Source organism: Podarcis filfolensis (genome assembly GCF_964270895.1).
Source record: "Podarcis filfolensis genome assembly, chromosome: 3".
Classification (NCBI taxonomy): Eukaryota; Metazoa; Chordata; class Lepidosauria; order Squamata; family Lacertidae; genus Podarcis; species Podarcis filfolensis.
In genome coordinates this window covers 35,537,780-35,558,228 of record NC_139606.1, presented here as the reverse complement: position 1 = coordinate 35,558,228, position 20,449 = coordinate 35,537,780, and the positions used below count along the sequence as shown (strand labels likewise).

The 20,449-nt window shown below is 43.1% G+C and overlaps 1 protein-coding gene and 1 long non-coding RNA gene across 10 annotated transcripts in view; one reads left to right on the top strand and one right to left on the bottom strand.

Annotated features, from left to right (window-relative positions):
* The window catches only part of EYS (eyes shut homolog), a 476,514-nt gene that overhangs the window by 412,412 nt on the left and 43,653 nt on the right, over window positions 1-20,449 (top strand). The gene's annotated exons all lie outside the window — the stretch shown is intronic.
* The window catches only part of LOC310759811, a 49,751-nt gene that overhangs the window by 11,019 nt on the left and 18,283 nt on the right, over window positions 1-20,449 (bottom strand). Inside the window, exons 1-4 of one of the 3 annotated variants that reach the window (XR_014546515.1) lie at window positions 8,387-8,414; window positions 6,801-6,916; window positions 4,146-4,259; window positions 2,762-2,896 (exon numbers count right to left, since the gene is read on the bottom strand). This is a non-coding gene — a long non-coding RNA (uncharacterized lncRNA). Of the gene's footprint in view, window positions 1-2,761; window positions 2,897-4,145; window positions 4,260-6,800; window positions 7,078-8,386; window positions 8,415-20,449 lie in introns of those variants that run through there. The other 2 variants (XR_014546514.1, XR_014546516.1) reach the window with 2 other exon arrangements.

Sequence of the window (20,449 nt, the reverse complement as noted above, 5' to 3'; positions counted from 1 at the left end):
AAACCCTTCTAGGACATAAAAGTATACAAATAAAGTTCTAGCCTGCCTACATACCACCTTTGGGATTTTAATATTACAGTCCAAGGCATGTTTACTCACAAGTAAGTCCCATTGTATTCTATGCTAGTGTGCACCTAAATCACTTATCCCTCACTTAAAGGCACAAGGGCTACCATTATGGCATGTTGTTTGGTCTTCCCTTAAATGAGATAAAGAAATGACCTGATTCTTCAAGGTCACCTCCATACTGTCACTATTTGGTAGAAGGGATTTGGCATACTAGACATGATGCATCCTGTTCATGCAAACACTCTCATTGGCACAATGAAACTTCCCCTTCCGTTCTTCTCTCCACCATCCCTCTCACACACAAAATCTGTTCTGGGGATTTTCCTAACCTTCTGGAGCAGATTTCTGGTGATGGTGAGAGGAGCACTGAGAGAGGAGAATGATGGGAGGTTCTATTGCACAAGCATGACAACTTCATTGTATACAACTCAATGTGGGTTAAAGTGTTCCCTTGGTCTGATACAACAAACCTACTTTTTCTCTCCTCTTTTAAAATGACCTTTTGCAGTAAGGAAAGAGTAGGATTATGATTGCACAAACAAATCAGGATGGAGATTTCATAAACAGGTCATCTGGAGGGTCCTAACGGTTAAGCGGTTCAAATGTAAGCCAGGATTTAGTTTAGTTTCTAGGTACATTTGGGAATTTCTGAACTATAAGTTTCTAACACTATGCTACCAACAGAGCACCTCTGCTTTTCTTTGGTCTTAATTGAGCTTGCTAAGCACAGTAAGGAAAAAGGCTTCCAATTAGGAAGGAAAAGTACCAACACTGTATATACTGCGATGCCTGAGAGATCTCTTTTCATGAGAATGAGGATCACTTTTGGAGTAGAACATATTTCAGTGGGGATAGAGAGCACGAGTATTCTCCAAAGATGAGTCTTTATCCATTATTATTTGCCCAATTATCAACACTAATATTGCGTTCTCTGCTTTTCCAACCTTCGAAAATTCGCTTTGGGAGTCAAACTCTTTTAGAATGCTTGCTCTGCAGAGGAGAGGGTGGCAAGCACCACAAGCCTTTGAGCTCTTCAGGCAGCAAATCAGATCTTTGCAAAATGCATAATTCTTCCCAATGTGTATGGCAATGGGGCCTTGGTGTAGTCAAAGAGCCGCTTACATTGTTTTTCTAACAGATTTCATTACCAATGCCCTTGCCAGTTGGCACATGTGAGCGATTAGCTTGGAATGTGAAGAATCCTTTTGGACCTTCTGGGAGCCTCTTTATACAAATGAGATTTCTTCAGTGAGTTGCGGGAAAGTCACCTAACTGTCATACAATTGCAGGGCCAGATTGAGAAGGGGTGGGGGGTGGGGAAGAAATATTAATATTATTGAATGTTGTCCAAGGAGTAGTTTGCAAAGGAGTCTGAGAACTGTAATGAAATTAAAATGACTGGATTGGTAAAGAGCCCATTGCAGGCAGTCTTTGCATCACACCTTTGCAGCAAGGTCAAACAAGCTGGTGTGCGGAGAGGAGAGAAAAGGCCCGTCTCCATCTGCCTCTCGCTTGATACAGATGCTAGTCATTTGCCCTGATCGATCCTTCTAGGCACAGGAGACCATTTTAACTTACATTCTATCTTCCCACCAAGGCTCTTCAAGGAAAAAGTGGCATTTTTAGCAGCACAGGTATCTTTGGAAACTCTTACACACACAAAAACCTAATCTGACATTCTTTGGCTGGAGTACTGAATGGCAATTGCTGTAAGCATTCCAGTTACTTATCCATACAGGCTCAGGGCAGGCAGCAATGTAAAGAGCCCATTCCTGACATTCTGTTTCTCCTGGGAGCACTCAGTAGACATGGTTACATGAGCCAAATGATATTGCCAGTGATTTTGAGGGAGTCACTCCCTACCAGACCTTTCACCACTAATGGGAGCTACCAGAACAGTGTGGCTCTTGCACCATTTGTAACATGTGCAACATCCTTTGACATGGAGAAGGTTGGTGGCGTTAGGGCTCCTTAGGTCATTCCCAAGAGATCAGAAGCTGATATCGGGTGCCAAGCACATATGTTCCTTTTCCCCCCTCTCCTCAACATTAGAAAGTAGGAGGTTCTAAGAATTCATGTATTTTCCTCTTCAGTGATTTACTTCTGCCTGCAGTAGGGGAAGCATGTGAGGATCTTTCGTTTATAGAGAGACGGCAATAGAAAGGATTGATTTGTTACATTAATTACACAATCGCCACTTTCCCCAGCTTGGCAGCTTCCAGATATTTTGGACTCCAGCTGTCATAAGTTCCAGCCAGCTTGGCCCATGGTCAGGGATTATGGGAGATGTAGTCCAAAATACCTAAGGCCCCAAGGTTGAGGAAGTCTGCACTGTCATAGAGGCAAATATTATTGGTTATGTTGTGCCATGACATCATCAGTTTCCCAAGCGATTCTTGACTGGCTGCAGTCACAGTGAAGAACTCTGTTAAAACTTTTTTATTTAATTTTTTTTAAAAAAGTAGGAGTGAAAGTAAAATGAAATTGGTGCCAAAATACATCAAATTGAGGAACAATGACTGTGAACAGGTGCAAAAGCAGTATATATTTGTAGACCTTTTCACCTCCACCTCCAATATAGCAACTTTTGAATTGAAAACAGAGTTGAAAAGCCAGCAGAACATTATCACAGCCAGTATCCAATAGATGACCCTGCCATACATTTCAATATTTCACAGATGGAAATAGGCACCGTTGTAAATTTGCAGCATTTATTCCCATGCCATGCGTCACCAGCTGAGTCCTCTTCTCCCATCACAGATTGCTGATGACTCTTCTCCACTTGCTGTGTGTTGCATTCATTTACTCTGCAATAACCTGTCCCTCACTCATTTTTGTACCAGGATGATGAGAACAAGAGAGAAAAGAGAATATTTTAATAAAATGTACAATCTCCCAATGGATCTAAAAATACTTTTTTATAAAGCAGTTGCAACACAAACACATTCAGCAGTATTTTCAATCTGGCTAGAAAGGTACAAAGGTGGAGGGAAAGGAAGAAATATACAGTGGTACCTCAGGTTAAGTACTTAATTCGTTCCGGAGGTCCATTCTTAACCTGAAACTGTTCTTAACCTGAAGCACCACTTTAGCTAATGGGGCCTCCTGCTGCTGCTGCGCTGCCAGAGCGCGATTTCTGTTCTCATCCTGAAGCAAAGTTCTTAACCTGAAGCACTATTTCTGGGTTAGCGGAGTCTGTAACCTGAAGCGTATGTAACCTGAAGTGTATGTAACCCGAGGTACCACTGTACTGCCATTCTGTGAGCGTACACATTCATTTTACACATGTTCACGGGAGATCTCTATCCTTTACACTACCCCAATATTTTGAAACCTTTGGTACACACATAAATATTGCTTTCAGCTCTGTGTTGCCTTGTTTGACCCTGTACAACAGGGTGGAGAACTTGTGGCCTTTCAGGTGTTGTTAATGCTGTAGTTTCCATTATCCCTAATCATTGGCTAGGCTGAATGTGGCTGATGTAGCCCAACAATATCTGGAGGGCCACAGGTTCCCTACTCCTGATGGATTATAAGTTCTTGGGAGCAAGGGCCTGTATCATGATTCACACAGCACTGTTCAGATTAGGCTTGATGTGGCAGGCTCAGATGCAGGAGGAGGAAGTGGATGAAACAGAGGGGGAGGTGGGAACCTGAGTTGGAGGAGGAGTCCGCCCCAGCTTCAGTCACATGGGAAGAGAGAGCAGGGGTGCCAGCCCCAACTTTCCTGTGGAACGGAGATCCTCAGTGGAGGCTGGGGAGGGCTTAGAGCAGTCAGCCGGGAAAAGCAGAACTGGAGGTGGCAACAACAACAACTGAGCAGGAGGGTGCAGTCTTGTTGCATGACACCAGGCATCACCTTCCCATAGGAACAGAACCACCTACCTTCATGGAGTGCATATTTGCAATTCCAACATTCTCACAAAGCAAGCAAGTCTTGTGAGTCAGCATACCAGGTGGGGTGTGGAAACTTGTTGGGACATCTTCATTGCTTCCATCCCATTCTGAACTTCTTGTGCTGCTCTTTAACTCCTGAAACATGGCCCACGAACCTTGCATCTGCTGCTGAGCCTTACTGTCATGTGCCTGAATAAGGGTGTTTTTTGGTCAAAGTAAGAGCCACAGCTTGCGTGCCTTGGAGCCAGAGTCAGGACAGCCTGTCTCAGTTCTTTAAATATCTGAATACTTCCCTGAGAGGTAAGAGAGAACATGAATGTAATTAACAATAGCAGCAGGCATCCAAATGATTTCTACCAGCTTTTCATGAGGATCACTAAAAATGTATTTTGTCTGGGGAATTCAGAATTGTCATTTTCAGTGTATATGACCCAGAGAGAGAAAGAAAAGGCTATGAGAACCAGTTGGAGAAAGTAGGACATCTGCATGCACATACTATAATGTCAAAGCCTCTATCCTCCATTTTGTAAGTTTTGATACTAATTTTGTCTTCCTTTCAAGTAAAGCTATCATATTTTTCACGTTTTAAATGGATGGGTTATCAAGTCTTAATGATGTCAGGCTTTAATTGCTTTGCCGTTGCATCCTCTTAGTGAGCTAATGCAATAAATAATATTGAAATCTAATTTTAGAAATAATGTTTTGTGAAATGGAAAAATGCAAAGCGATAAATTTTGGTTTTATTTCTTTTATGAGCTTTGTATGTCGGTATATAGATCTATAGCGCCATGGTTTATGCCAGTTCGAGACTCCAAGCTAAATTATAAAGTCTGCTTTCAGCTCCAACAAATCTTCCCAGGACTGTGCTGCATTTTACTTAATATCAAGGACAAGTGGATTCTGTGTGTACAATAGCATGATTTGTTTATCGTGCACAGCTAAAGACAAGGCACGGAGTGAGCAATATTTTTTACCTAAAAGCAGTTTTCCTATAAAACCAAACTCCTCCAAAAGACGAAGCTTGTCAAAATTTCCTGACTATGATTTAGGTCAAAACAGTGCTTTAAAACGCTCTGAATTGACGCAGGAGGGTAGTAGTCCTTGAACAGTTATTTGATCTGCTTCCTATGCACAGAGCTGAAAGTGCAGTATCGTGATTTGATAGAAAGAAGTGTAGCATCCTCAAGGCATGAACTCATCTTGCTAAGTACAACTGGAAAGTGTAAAACAGGCAAGCTGTGGATGAGATTGTGACTTGGAAGGATGGAGGAGCCTAGTTTGCAGTGTCATAGTGGGGTTAACCTTGGACTTTAACAAAAGGAGATGGATGAGTAGCTGGCTGAGCTGGTGGGCCACCATCCATAAACAGGGCTGCTGAAGGAAGTCCTGCATCTGAAGCAAACCAAATACTGGCTTGCTAAAGGGGTTGTAGTGCAATGCGGGTGGCACTGTGGGTTAAACCACAGAGCCTAGGAATTGCATATCAGAAGGTCGGCGGTTTGAATCCCTGCGACGGGGTAAGCTCCCGTTGCTTGGTCCCTGCTCCTGCCAACCTAGCAGTTTGAAAGCACACCAAAAAGTGCAAGTTGATAAACAGGTACCGCTCCGGCGGGAAGGTAAATGCCATTTCCGTGCACTGCTCTGGTTCACCAGAAGCGGCTTAGTCATGCTAGCCACATGCCCCGGAAGCTGTACGCCGGCTCCCTCGGCCAATAAAGTGAGATGAGCGCCGCAACCCCAGAGTTGGTCACGACTGGACCTAATGGTCAGGGGCCCCTTTACCTTTACCTTAAAGGGGTTGTAGAGATTGCTGAGCCTATTATGGGCTATGCTGTTGAACCTTATTTAATCATTTTAGTATTTTTTCTTATTTTTACCCCACCCAATAAGATTGTGAGCCATCATTGCAAACATAATTTTTATCACCAGTTCTGAACTCTGCATTTTATCTGATGCCAGCCTTCTATTACCAGCTTAGTCTTTCTCCTGCTCCTCCACCTCCTGCTTCCCTGCTTGCCAGAATCATATCAAGCATTAAAGGAGGGCTCAGGTAAACAAGAGGAGAGAGAGAAGCAGAGTGAAGCTTCTGCTTGGCAGATATGTCAATGAAAGCACTCAATAGATGCTCCCACTGGTGGAAGTGGGGAGGCTTTTCCTCTGCAGCCATCTATACACACACCCAAAGGAAAATATGTTACAAGGGATTGCTGGACCCTCTAGAACAGGGTTTCCCAAATGTGGGTCTCTAGCTGATTTTGGACTACAATTCCCATCATCCCTGACCACTGGTCCTGCTAGCTAGGGATGATGGGAGTTGTAGTCCAAAAACAGCTGGAGACCCAAGTTTGGGAAACTCCGCTCTAGAAAAAGTTGGTTGGTAGAGATGTTTAATACCCACCCCCTTTCCTTCCAGTGCAGCCTAAATTTTAATGACACCTGTAGTTTATGACTAGCACAGTGGGGGAGCCTGTAGCCTAGGTTTATTTTATTGATTCCTTGGAATTTTGTGAGAAAACACTGCATCTCTGAAGAGCAGCCTTTGAATGCTTGGCTGGTAGAAAGTTTAGAAAGTGGAGCTGGCATGGAAGTCATTTTGCCGCAGAACAGGACACCTCCATGATTAATTTGGGCAAAGAGGTTGCCATCATTTTATGATATTTAAATAAAAATAGCATTGTCGATAAAATAATCCCCCCTCTCCGAGTGCGTTTTCCACATAAAACTGGTTTCAGAATGTCAGAAGCACTGCAAAGTTTAGATTCCTTAGGTGAGCAAGGAACAGTCTGCAGATCATCTGTATTTCAGGCTGGCATCTGAAATAATTCAAGGCTTACCAGAGGAAAACTCCTGCTGTGCCGTGGGCTGTTTGGCCGCTTGGCACCTATTTGAGAGGGCTCCGGATATTTCTGGTTTCCTCTGCCTGTCTATCCAAAGAGTCTGTACCACGGGACTTCAGAAGGAAGGAGGGAAATCAGAAAAAAACTATTTTCAGCAAAGCCTTTTGGGAATTGGAATAATCATGCCTACCAGCATTCTCCTGCCAGTGCTTCTCCGCCCCACTCCCATTATCTTTGCCTCTCACTGCATTTATTTAAAAGATCTTTTTGTTCCCAGAACATACATAATTGTTTAAATAATGGTTCCTATTTGGTGCTGCTTTTTTCAAAAGAGACTGTCATTAGAGCTTTCCCCCCCCCCAAAAAAAGGTACCGTATTTTTCGCCCTATAGGGTGCACTGGCCCATAGGGCGCACTTATTTTTTGGGGGGGGACAAAGAAAAAAAATTATTTCCCCCCCCCCCCCGAGCCCCAAAGAGCAAAGAAGCCATGACAGCGAGTGCGATGGATCCCGCTAGCTGTCCTGGCTTCGTTTTTAGCCTCGGGGCTGGGGGTCCAGGAGTGAAGGCGAGGTTGCGCAACCTCGATATCGCTCCCGGAGCTTGCCGGGCTGGGGCGGGGGAAGCCTGAGCTTCCCCCAACCCCAGCCCCCAGAACAGGCTGCTATCCGCAAGCCTTGGGAGCCCGGCGGGAACTCCTGCCAGGCTCTCCAGGCTTGCGGAGAGCTGCCCGAAGCCCAGGGTGCGCCCTGCTGCGCTCCCCGGGTTTCGGGCTGCAGGCTGCTGTCCGCAAGCCTTGGGAGCCCGGCAGGAACTCCCGCTGGGCTCCCAAGGCTTGCGGATAGCTTCCTGAAGCCTGGAGAGCGAGAGGGGTCGGTGCGCACCGACCCCTCTCACTCTCCAGGCTTCAGCGAAAGCCTGCATTCGCCCCATAGGATGCACAAACATTTCCCCTTCATTTTTGGAGGGGGAAAAGTGCAACCTATAGGGCGAAAAATACGGTAAATCCCATATTCTGTAAGCTCCCCCTCCCCATTTTCTTTTAACACCAACTTTCACAGTGCTTTACCACATCTTTTTCACGTGCCCTTCGGAGGGAAGAGGTTTGAGGGAAGAGGTTTGAGGGATAGTTCAGTCAGTAGAGCATGAGAGTTTTAATCCCAGGATTGTGGGTTTGAGCCCCACATTGGGCAAGAGATTCTTGGATTTTCCAGGTTGTTGGACTAGATGAGCCTCACGGTCACTTCCACCTCTATGATTCTATTGTTCTATCCATGCCGATTAAATTGGGCTACGTCACTCCCTCAATATTAACTGCCAGAGCCTCAGGTAGCTACAGTAAGGAAGACTCCTCTTTAAAAATAGAGGGGTAGAGGTTCAGTTCAGAGGAGGATGTTCATCTCTAGAAAAATTGGGCTTATTCAAGGGTAAGGAACAATTGCATTAAAGATAGATTCAAAGGACTTGTTCAGCTGCTTCTTTTTCAATAGTGAAAGCAAATGGGAGATATATGAAAATCAGTAGTGTGGTTGTTTCATGAAGTCTCTAAGCATGCATCTCTTCCCAAGGTTTTGAAGCCCCCACCTGATTGTAAGCAGCAGCAACCAGCTCCCTTGAAAAGCATTACCTTGGCCATTGTACATCCTAGCAACCCTTTGATGACAGAGTCACAATCGATGAGCACACTTGCATGTAGCAACTGCAAGTCTGCACGTCCTTTGAGAATGTTACTAGATTCTGGATCTAGATACTAGATTCAAGCCTGTAATCCACTTACCTGGGAGCAAGCCCCCCCTGAATTCAGTGATACTTACTTCAGAGTGAACATGGAAATCTGTTTGCCTGGCTTCTCTGGACTGGCAGAATACGTATGGAAAAAAAACTTGACTATAAAATAAGGAGCTTTTTTATCTTATTTAGAAAAAACTTAATGTATCTTTCATACCAGGGCTTAGAATGTTATTCGTATGGTATTCCTCATAATTTGTGCCAATAAAACTGACGTCACGTTTAAGCCCAAAGCTGTATAGACTGAGCATCTCTTGGGTAGAATTGAGATGACAGAACTATGCAGATTGCAGCATAAGGGGGAGATATCTCGCAAATCGTGCCAAGTTGATTTGAAGCACAGGATCATTTAGAAGGTAACAAATGTTATTAGGCTGGTCTTTGTTTCCTTAATTCTCTTTTTTCTTAAGGCAGGCTTTTTCTTGAGCTACATGCAAACAGCCTGCAGCCAAAGAGACATGCAGGGGAATAACTTGAATTTGTAAGACAGAAGGAATCACCTCACTTTTTACTCCATTACTTCATTTCAGAGGGGATGAAGGTCCAGATTTAGGAGAGAGTAGGAAGCAAAAGAAGGTCACGGGCCAGAATTAAGGGGCAGGGAAGCAGAACAAGCACAATATACCATTATATTCACTCCAAGCTGTTGGATCAATGGTTCTGCTTGAAGGCAACTGTAACGAGTTCACCTTCTTGCTGTTACCAGGAGGTGTCCCTATGGATGATGGTACCCCTAAAAGAAAGAATATCTATTTGTTTCACATTTAAGGAAGATAAAACTCTGGAGGTGTACAATACCTGTGGTCTAGTCATGTACAGCACTCAAAGAGGGGAAAGTGAGTAGAAAAGAAAATGTCTTTCTCATCTTGAAGTAATTTAGCAGACAAACTCAAGTCCATCCTTACAGTCTACTGTGGTTAAAAGAAAAACAGATTTTGGATGACTAAAAAAAAAGATCATGGGATGCTGTGTTTATTTAAGATCTTCCTTTAAACAGCATTTACTCTTAATGAAGTTTGTGCCTAGTTACTCATGCATAATGACTGTGGAAATCAATAGGATTTGTTTAAACACAAGTGGCAGTAGGATTCTGCCCTAAGGGTTAATTCAATGTGTCATTTATTGGGATGGTGCTGTATTGTGCTCTGCGTGTTTTGATATCCTATTACTACCCTTTAACACCCGAAGTAGGCCACTTCCAGACTGTCACTGTTTCTCAGGTGGAATTCAGTTGTATTCCAGCAAATTCAGGCTGTGCGGCTAAAGTGGATACGGTGCACTTAAGGAACAAACCCACTGACACCCCCCCAAAAAAACCCAGACTTCTTATGGTAAGGAAAATATGGCAGGAAAATTCACTGGCAAGTGTGAGATATCAACTCTTTGATGTGTCGTCATATAACTCTGCTCCCCACAAACGAATGAGAATGAATTCTCAACAACCAGCAGATGATGTGTTGGTTCCTTGCAAACGTTTTTGGCAGTGGGAATAAGAAAGAATGGTTGGTCAACATGTCATCTGGAAGCAATCAGTGACTTCTCCACATTTCCACAACAGTTAGCAATTTACTTACGTTTTAAATCAGTAAATGTGAATTTCTCCTAATAGCACATTTTTATATTCAGTTTTCCCCAATATGCACATTTTGCAAAGCAACTGCCCCTACAGTTCTCAAAATGTCTTTGTGTTTACTGGCATTAATTTTTGCCTGGATGGAATCACTGGATGCTGTTTTAAATGAGTGGCAGCAATTACAATGAGATTAGATGCCATTTACCTGGTGTGGTGTTGAGGTCACATTCAAACACTAGAGGCCGTTCAGAATTTTATCTTGACACCTCAGGGGTTTGCCAGCACCCAGAAACAAAAGGCACGATCATTTATTTCTCATCTATAGTGATCAGATTTTCCAGTCATAGCAAGAGTATTTTGCCAAAATCTAATTAAGCACTAATGCATATGTACACGGTTCATTATTAAGAACTTAACAATGATTTGGTGGACTGAGAACGGCTAAGGCCCACTGAAACATGATCTTCATTTAGCGAGCATATTCGTCTTATCTATTGATTTGTGCTCATATGCCATTACCTTTATATAAGGCTGAAAAGGCTGAATAATTCTTCAGCATGGATTTAATTTTCAGCAAAGCAGAATGCCGTCACAATTCATTCTCAATAATCTAATGATTAATAATAATAATAATAATAATACTCTCTTTTTCTTCCTTTGTATCAATTTTATTCTCAGAAACACAGCCTTTTTGAAAAGATTTTTTTTAAGCGTATGCAGGGGGTGGGGGAACCCAATGTGATCAAGAGGGAAGATTGCATAGCTCTATACCAGGGCTTCCCCAACTTAGGTCTCCAGCTGGTTTTGGACTACAATTCCCATCATCCCTGACCACTGGTCCTGCTAGCTAGGGATGATGGGAGTTGTAATCTCAAAAAACAGTTGGGAAACCAAGTTTGGGGAACCCTGCCTTGATAGAGCCCTTCAACCTGGCTCAGCAACATTTATTTATTTTATTATTTGGGAAATATTCTGAAAAATGCAGAGATGCAGAAGTAGGCTTTCATGTAAATAACAGTTGCCATAAGGGTGTGATAACACTGGGTATGGGACCAACAGCAATGGAGCAATATGTGGTCACTATGTACTCCGTGTGGATTTCTGTGCAGAAGCTTGCAGCTAGTAGCTCTCCTGGCTAGGGCCAATGAGAGTTGTAGTTGTGGTCCATTTTTATGTAGTTGCAGGGAGCCAAGTGGAGTTTCCAACATACACTACCCATAACCACAATATAGCTTAGCCACTGAATGGAGCTTACTCAGCAGATGAGATCAGGCAGGGAGCTTCCTTAGCTTTCTGTTGCTGTATCTTACTCATGAGCAGATTACTGTAATGGAGCAATTGCTACCACTGAATCATTTATCCTTGTTTGGCTCCCACAATGTGCAAGTGTTTTTCTGTGTGGTTTGGCTGCACAGTGTGGCTGTAGCCAAGCAACTGCCACACTTCCCAGTGGGTAGAAGTTGGTTGCAAAAACACCATGCAGCAGTTAGGTTGGTCTAGGCTTGTGTCAATTGGTGAGTCTCTAACCGAGTAGTTTAAATGAGGGGAAACAGGCTCCATTGGTTCGGCTGCTCACATTTATATAGCCTTTGCCTTTGCGTTGGGAACCTTGCAGTATTTAGAGCAAAGGCCCATCTGGCCATCACAGACTCTCCAAGTGTCTCTATTTTCCAGGGACGGCTCTGGTTTTGAGAAGCCATCCTGGTTTCTGATTTGACCCACTTTTCCTTAAGATGTCCCTATTTTCATTGGAGAAACATTGGAGGGTATGGAGTTATCCAACCCACGAGTCGTCTGAAAGCAATCTTGTATAGGGAAGTCTTTTAATGTTTATTTTTTTGTATATATGTTAGAAGCTGCCCAGAGTGCTGGGGCAACCCAATAAGATGTGTGGGGTATAAATAATGAAATTATTATTATGAAATAGGATGTCCCTATTTCCATTGGAGAAATGTTGCAGGGTATTCCATCATCCTCTTATCACTGATGCTTATACAGAGGTTCCAGGAAGGACTTGAGTGGAACAGCATTCCCTCTGCCAAAGATTCCCTTCCACCAATATTTAGAGGCCTACTGCCTCTGACAATAGAGGCAGAGCCTAACCATAGCTATTATTCTTATCATTTTTTAAACTGGTATACCACCCATCATCCGTAGATCTGTAGATCTCAGAACAGTTCCCTCTGCAGTTTAGCCCTTCCTCCATTCTTCATCAACTGCGGCTCAATAGTTCAGATTTCAAACTGCTCTCTTAGAAAGGGGCAAGTTTGCCTACTTTTCAGACATTGCACAATAAAAAGAGAACAAGTCAGACCCTTAGTAGGAGTCCTGGAATAATAGAGTTGGAAGATGACCATGAGGGTCATCTAGTCCAACCCCCTGCAATGCAGAATTTCTTGCCCAATGTGGGGCTCAAACCCACAACCCTGATATTAAGAGTCTCATGCTCTACCAACCAGTGGCGTAGCGTGGGGGGTGCAGGGGGGGCTGGCCGCACCGGGCGCAACATCTGGGGGTTAGGGTTAGGGGGCGCAAATCCACGGATTAGGGGGTGCAAATTACTTGCCTTGCCCCGGGTGCTGACAACCAACGCTACGCCACTGCTACCAACTACCATTTCTGGGCTCTTACCTTCTCCTGCATGTCCTTCCCCACCCATAGAGCACATGGTCACTGATGCTTCCTAGTTGAGTCAGCTTCCAGCCACTAACAAGTCCCTCAATTCTGTGACTGCTATTAACTTTGACCCAAGATCTTCTTGTTTACTGCCAATAAGGAATGCTGGTTGTGTGGTACCATCTGGTGAGAGACTGCAGCTGAATAAGAAAGGACCGAAAACATATATGCTAGATGACAAGTTCTAACTGGAGGTGCGATTCCAGCTACTGCACAGAGGGAAGGACAGTCAATTTTTATTAGTTGCTGATTCCTCCTGAGGACACAGTAGCTCTGGCGTGTTAGCAATCAAACGTTACAGAAAGTTAGCGCTTGACTTGAGGCCCTGCAGATGGCAGCTTCTTACAGTCTGTTGATCACTGCTTATGTGAGTGAGTGCATGCATGTTTGTGTTTTTATCATTTTGATTGCAGAGGCTATATTGTCTGAGAGTAAAGCTTGCCCAAAAAATAATAATGTGAAAATCAGATTAGAAGCAGCTCACTTCCTCCGATTCCATTTTCACTACAACATTTTAAATAACTCACTGGCCCTGTACTTGAAGGCAACACGCTGATCCCATTCTGACCTGTCGAGTTTGACTGTGCACTTGCTTACTTGGGGTGTTGGGGGGGGGGATGCAACTTTTTTATTTTAATGAGAAACTGCCTGATTCGCACTTCTTGAACGGATATGCGAAGCAAAACACAGCTAACCTTCAAATTTTGCAGTTCTCCAGATTTTATGATGCCGTTCTCCATATATTAAGCAAAATTTCAGCATACAAATCAATATGGCTAACTTGACCCAACAATCCTTCCCCCCACAAACAAATCTTATCAATGAAAGACAATCAACCATGCTCTGCCCCCACCAATCTCTCTCACTGCCAAGTAATACTGATGCAAAAACCCCACACAGTATGTAAGGTTCACCCTCTCCCCCTTTCATCTCCCCCAACCTTATACTGTATACAAAATTAATGTCCCACATTGAATGTAACTGATCAGTAGAAATGATTCCATGACCTGGAAAAAAAGACAATGCACATACTTTTGTAACCCATGAAAATCTTTAATAAAAATTATAAAAAGGTAATATTTGGCTCTTTGGAGAAATTCATACTAAAATGATGATGTGGGGTTTTTTGAGGGGGGTGATAGGATGCTAATTGCTGCAGAAATGTGGAAAGCTGCATTTAAGATTGGAAAACTGAGAGAAACAGAAACAGGTAGCTTAATCCATCCCTACTAAGAACCATGATTTTGTAGGATAAGCAGTCTCATGTAACCAACATGCTTAAGTCTAATTAGTGCACAAAGGAGTTAAAAACAGAGAGTAAGATGTCCTGCTAGGCTTAACTAGGTCACTTCCTCTTAACTTGAGAGGAAATAGGTAATCAAGTTTATTGTTCACCCCCAGTCTTTCTGAGAAACTCGGCGTATGAAGAGGTTTGAGCTGATCGCTCCAGCTCAACAGCATGGCTTTCATCAGCCACTCTTGAGTTCCTATACCAATAATCTAGGAGCTTTTATCACTTTGTAACTAAGCTAAGTTTTAGTGCCTTTGCAACTTTTCTGACTAACGTATGGGAAAGTACATGAATCTGACCTTTGAAGAGTTTGTAAGTAAACCATTTTTTAAGTTACCATATGTGTAGCCTTTTTTCTATACTGGGGAAAGAAGATAACTTTGGAAATTAACCTTTTAAGGAGACATTTAAGGTCTAATAGCTTATATTAATGTTGCTAAATACATTTGCTTCTTTTTTTTTTTTATAAAATATTTATTAGCATTTTCAAGAAACACATAACAAACAAAAAACCAAAAAATAAACAAAACAAAAAACACAAAAATACATAATATTCAAAACTAAACACAAAAAAGAAAAAAATAGAAAAAACACATAAAGTTTCTGTTACTTATAATTCTTAACCTTATTTCTCAGACCTCCTCACACCTCCCCTTCTTGTATTCCAATTTAAATTGTCAATTCAGCAAGTCCTTAACTTATTTCTTTACCTTAGCTTAAACATTTATTCTAACATACTATTATTTTATTTTACTTCTTTTTTCCATTTCCTCAATTTATTTTTAGCAACCTTATTTTCAATTAATTTAAAAAAAAAAACCAATTTTACCTTTTTTAAAATTATACATCAATACTTATACCTCATTATTTATTCTTAGACCTTTTTCCTAAAGTCGACCAAAATTTCCCTTCCACGATTTACCCAATTTCCTTACCACTAACAAAATATAAAAAGCAAATTATCCTTATGTACCCTTTGGATTCCCAACCTCCACCCACCCTTTTCCCGGTTCCAGTCCCCAACCAATAACCGTCAATCTTTATGTTATTTATTTAGCCTGGAGATCTCACGTCCGAGGCCCTTATATCTCTCTCAGTTCCTTTCTGCCGGTCTCTTTGATAGTCTTTGATATTAAGCCCCAAGTCTCGGAGGGGCTCCGGCCCAACAGAATCCAAGTTACTTCCAGCCGGTCCTCCATCCTTAAAAGCAAAGCCTATGGGGTGCTCCAACTCTTGTTTCAAGTTTCTTTCAGATCCAAATGTCCCCAAAGCTCCAGCTTTCCCCTTCAACAAATTTGTAATCCTCAGGTCTTCAGATCTCCTCCAAAGAGGGTCTCTCCATTTTCCAGACTCCCATTCAGACCAGGCTTTCCGCATCCAATTTTTATTGTCCTTTTTTGTCATCATGTCAGGCCTCATAATGTAGCTCTCCTTTAACTCCTGCAAATCTCCTGCTCCTCCTTCATTTTCTTCAGAAGCCACATATTGCTCCATCGTATCTACACTTTCAGTTTCATTTATTTGTTCAGTAGAATAGGCTTCCTGTTTCAAGTCCTTATCAGACTCAAAAATGTTGTTTACTGTCCAGTGTAGTAATGATGCCTCTGTAGACAAAGCATTGTATTCCTCTTGCAAGTTTCCCAAGAGAGCGAGTGCTCTGTCCAATTCTGCTTGAAATTTACGTACTCCAGCCATTTTTATGATGTAGTGTCCCTATTACCCCTCTAGGGGGATTTTAGTTCCTTAGTATTCCTTTCAGCTCAAAACCAAAAGTCCAGTTATTTTGTAACAGTCCTCCTTGTTTTCAACAAATTATACCAAATAAACCAGCAAGAACAGCAGAAACAATGTTCTCTTTTTCCAGCTGACAACTAGCTGACTAGCAGCTCACTTGACAGCTGTCAAAATCTTCAATACAACAGGCTTTCTCATGGGACGTTCCCGGGTCTCGGGGGGGGGGGTGAAATTTCAACTCCCAAAATTCTTTTTATCCTCCAGTAGATCTTCTTATCGTGTCAAAACCGTGAAGTCAAGATCTTTCATTAAAAAACAAAAACAAATTCTCTCGACCTTAGCTGCCCAGTCCTTTGCTTTAAATTGTTTACAAGAGGGGGGGGTGGACTTCCTTTTTAGCCCCTTCCCGCTCGTTCCAAATCCAAAATTAAAAAATTTTTAAGGTTCCAATCTCCGTATTACTCACGGGTTTATGTTTTAGAGTCCAATCGGTCTTGGAAGAAGTTGGCGCTCTCTGTCAATGGCTTGTGGCTTCACTCCGTAGGCGAGGGAGTACTCTCAGCACCACGCCCCACCCTGCCTCCGTTCCGAAGCCTTTAAAAAGGCTCCGTCGCGGATTGGGGGGGCGCAAATGGTGCCCGCCGAGTCTCTGTGTTCACAGGCATCCGCGCCTGTGATTTTAAGGGTCTCCGCTTCGCCGCAGCGGCCAGACCCAGACGCTACGGAGCCGATTCCCTCCGGAGCTCGGAGGGAATCCGCCATTAAACAATGGCGCCAACCCGGAAATACATTTGCTTCTTATACATATTATAGAATAAGCTATATCCTGAGTAGGCATTATAAATTTAATAAATTATCCATGTGTGCCATGTGTCAAAATTCATGGAGAAATCATTTGCTTCAAGTTCACCTTATGAGTTGAATCATGACAGGAAATAATTATTTCCTTGATGCACATTGTTTGTCCTAAAAAGTGCGTGCATGGGGTGTTTTTTTGGGGGGGATCATGCAGTTATTTGTTATTTCTCAATAGAGAAAGACTCGGGACTATGAGAAAAAGTAATACTCTATTAAAGAGGCCTTGGAATATCATCGCAATGGGGAAACACAAAGCCTTATTTCATATAAGAAGAGGTTTATGAGTGATAGTTCATTTTTAAGAGGGGCATGCTATTGAACATCAGATATAAATATTTTTGCCAGCAGCACTTCAAGTATATTCCATTTTCACTGAATTAAGACGGTGATAGTGGAGGAGAATGCAAACACTTGAAAGGTGGTGCAGGCATTGCCAAAACTCTTATTGAAATAGGACAGGGTTCCTGGAGTGTATATGATTATGGATGCAGTGGGGGGAGGCAAGATACACAGCTTGAAGTAACTGAAGTTAATTCTTTATTAGAAAAATCAGGATCTGCTCAGGAGTGTCAAGCCTAATGAGCACCACAACTCTTCGTCAATAGGTCTTGCCCCTATGAGGCAGTTGCAGAGACAGAAGGTCTCTGCCTTCCCACAGCTGCCTAAGTTTCCTGCTCTCCCAGGTCTTTCCCAAGCAATCTGAGACTACACTTGCGTGGCTGCCTTTGCTCTTCCCACTTCATACCTCTCTTGGTCCTGGGGGAGGAGAGCTTGTCACAGCAGGAGGACATCTTGACTTCTTCACCTCTGCCTCTTGGCCTCCTCTCCTGCTTCTGCTTCTGCTTCTGCAATTCTCTCTGCCACAGACTCTCCTTTTTCACTTCTCACTAAACCCTGTTACCTCTTCAGCTTCCAACACCGCCACCTCCAAATCTTCTCCTTCTTCTTCCTTTAACCACTCATTGTCCCACCACCAATCCTCAGGCCCTGAGCCTTCTTGCCCCAGCCGTTCCTCAGCTAGTTTCCCCCACAACTCCTCTGTGTCCAGCCAGTCCATGACATCACCCTTCCCAAGGCATTTAGGGTGGCATACAGTGTTGCCTCCCCTCAGCTTCAGGCTTCTTCTTGTGACAATTATTTTTCTTGTAATTCACTTTTTATCAGCTTTTTTGTGAAGAACTATCAGGGAAAACTTGGGGGGGGGGTGCTGCTGCTGCTTTCCAGCTAAGAAAATTCTGCCTAGGAAGGCTTCTCTGCCAGTACTAACCTTCCCAAATGCCAGCTTTCCTCATCCCCTTCCCCACATTTTCCCCATAGATTGTCTGAAATGAAGGCCCCTTGGTTAAACTTCAAGCCTCTGTAGCCAACAGGAACTCTGTAGCCAACAGGGAATTTAGTTTTATTCTTCCTCAAGAAATGAGCACAGAGAAAGTAAGGTTCCCAAGGTTTGTTTTGGTAGTGTTGGTTCTGAGCCTGTACTGCAGGCATGAATGGTCAGAGTTTTGGCAAAAACACCCAAGAGATAGTCCTCTCTTGCTCATCTTCCACCACTGTCTAACAACTTGGTAAGTCTGTTAGAGGGGAAGGCAAAGCAAGGAAGACTGGCACCAATGCAAAGCCATTGCAGATCAAATCTCAGAAGTGGGTTCAGATCATCTTGGGATGCCTTGGGGATTTACAAGCTGGGGAAACAGGTATTCTGGAATCCTTCTTGGTGTCTCAAGCAGCAGATAGTGAGCTCAAAGCCTCCCAGCTACTTTTATCATTCCAGACATGCACTCGTACAGTTACAGACAGCTTTGCTGTTTTCATATAGCAATCATTCCACTCCCACACTCCAAAGGGCAAGCTCCTTAGCTTAGCAGGGTCCATTATCTCCCAGACTCAGCTATGTGTCCACAGTGAATCTGGAGGAATGGAATCAGCTTAAACTGAAGAAGAATTGTAGAGAGGCATGGCCCATTCCTTTAATAAGAAGTTCTGCAATAATAAGCCTGGCTTGAGGATTTTTATTGGTATTTAAGCGGTAATGAGAATTCTTTGTCCCCCATGAGTAATTTTACATCACTTGGGAAATTTTAGTAAAAACCAGCTCTTGTTCTTATGGTTCATTACTTCAGTGGTACATTTCCATTGCTTGTCTAACATTCAGGTTTTCTGTTTGACACACACACAAAAAGGTGATTCATTTCAATGTACTTCAGTCACATATGGGGAGCCAAAGGAAAACTCTGGAAATGGATATCACGACTTCATCTCCGATGTCCTTGCCTCTCTGTCTAGCTCAATGAGAGCAGTTCAACTCCTCATTAGCCCTGTCCTTAATCCATTAGCTTCATTTGTGCTTGAAATTAGGCCATATGAATGAAATCAAGAGATTATTCAGCTGTATGCCAACTTTTGATTCATGCCATTCCAGGACTATGGCAGCTGCCTTGGTGAGCTCAAGGTTTCTGTCCAGTTGATAGCAAAAGCCCTTCCTTCCTTCCTTCCTTCCTTCCTTCCTTCCTTCCTTTCACAATCCACAATTTAACTGAAGGAAATATGGGAAACGGAGAGATTTCTCATCTTCATATTCAAACATCAATGCAGAATTCTCCCCTTCATATGAATAGCATGTCATGCAGAATAAGAATCGATGGATTATTTGGGTTACAGAATGCTTTTCTTTATCGCTGCCATCATTCAGTCTCCTGTCAAATGGCATGTATAGGTGGCAATTTTATTTTATGGACAGATGCACATTCAGGGGACATCTGTGCCTCCCTAGTTCATATCACCTGGTTCCATCTCTGACCCCTGCCTATTCATGGGGCAGGCTGTGTCACATGTTGGGGCAGTGTGGACTGGGTGGTTCACAAAGCCGCATTAGCATAAGAAGCCTGGCAGGAATACGGTCACACTCTTCAGGACTGTGGAAGGCAGGAAGGTGGAGGCTACAAATGAGGGAGACGGTCTAACTCACTAAGCTTAGACCTACCAGCTGTCCAAGGAAGCAGGGACAGTGGAGAGCCTGAGGCAAGCTCAGCGTCCACAAGATCATCTTTGATAGCTTTTCACCATCAGCTCTTGGCCACGCCGTTTCAGAAGGACAGCTGGGGAATCTGCTTCAAATGCATTCATTGCACTACCCTAAGGCAGTCTTGATTATGTTTTCTTGTATCCTACTCTCACATCTGTTCACTCGACATAAAACCCTGTCAAGTGACTTCAAGAGGAAAAAAACACTTTTTAGCGCCATTAGTGGCGTTATTGCATTTCCCCCCACCAATCCTGAGAGCTTTCATGAGTTAGGAAAAGAAACTACATTTGATTCCCTCTGCCCCTGTAATTACACCTAAGCTATCAGAGGAGATACTGGAGCAATCCAGGCCTGGTGGCAGGCTGCCGTGGAAATATTTCCCTAGAATAATTGGCAGGCTCCACATTTAAAAGAAAAGGGGGGGAGACTTTTCCCCCAACCACCACAATGTAAACGGAAGAACAGAATTTTATGTCACTGAGTTTTTCTTCCCACATAGTCCCACAGATCTGTCAAACAAAATCTCCATCTGTGCTTTAACTTGATGGTTGAAGGTATATGTGGGTTTTGCTGCCATCTAGTGCACTTTGGTATAAATGCCAGTCACTATGGGAATCTGATCAATAGCAAGAGGCCAACAGGGAAATCAGATGGAATGTGTATCTGAAAAAGGAAAGGAACACCAGTCTGCCAGCTAGAATACAC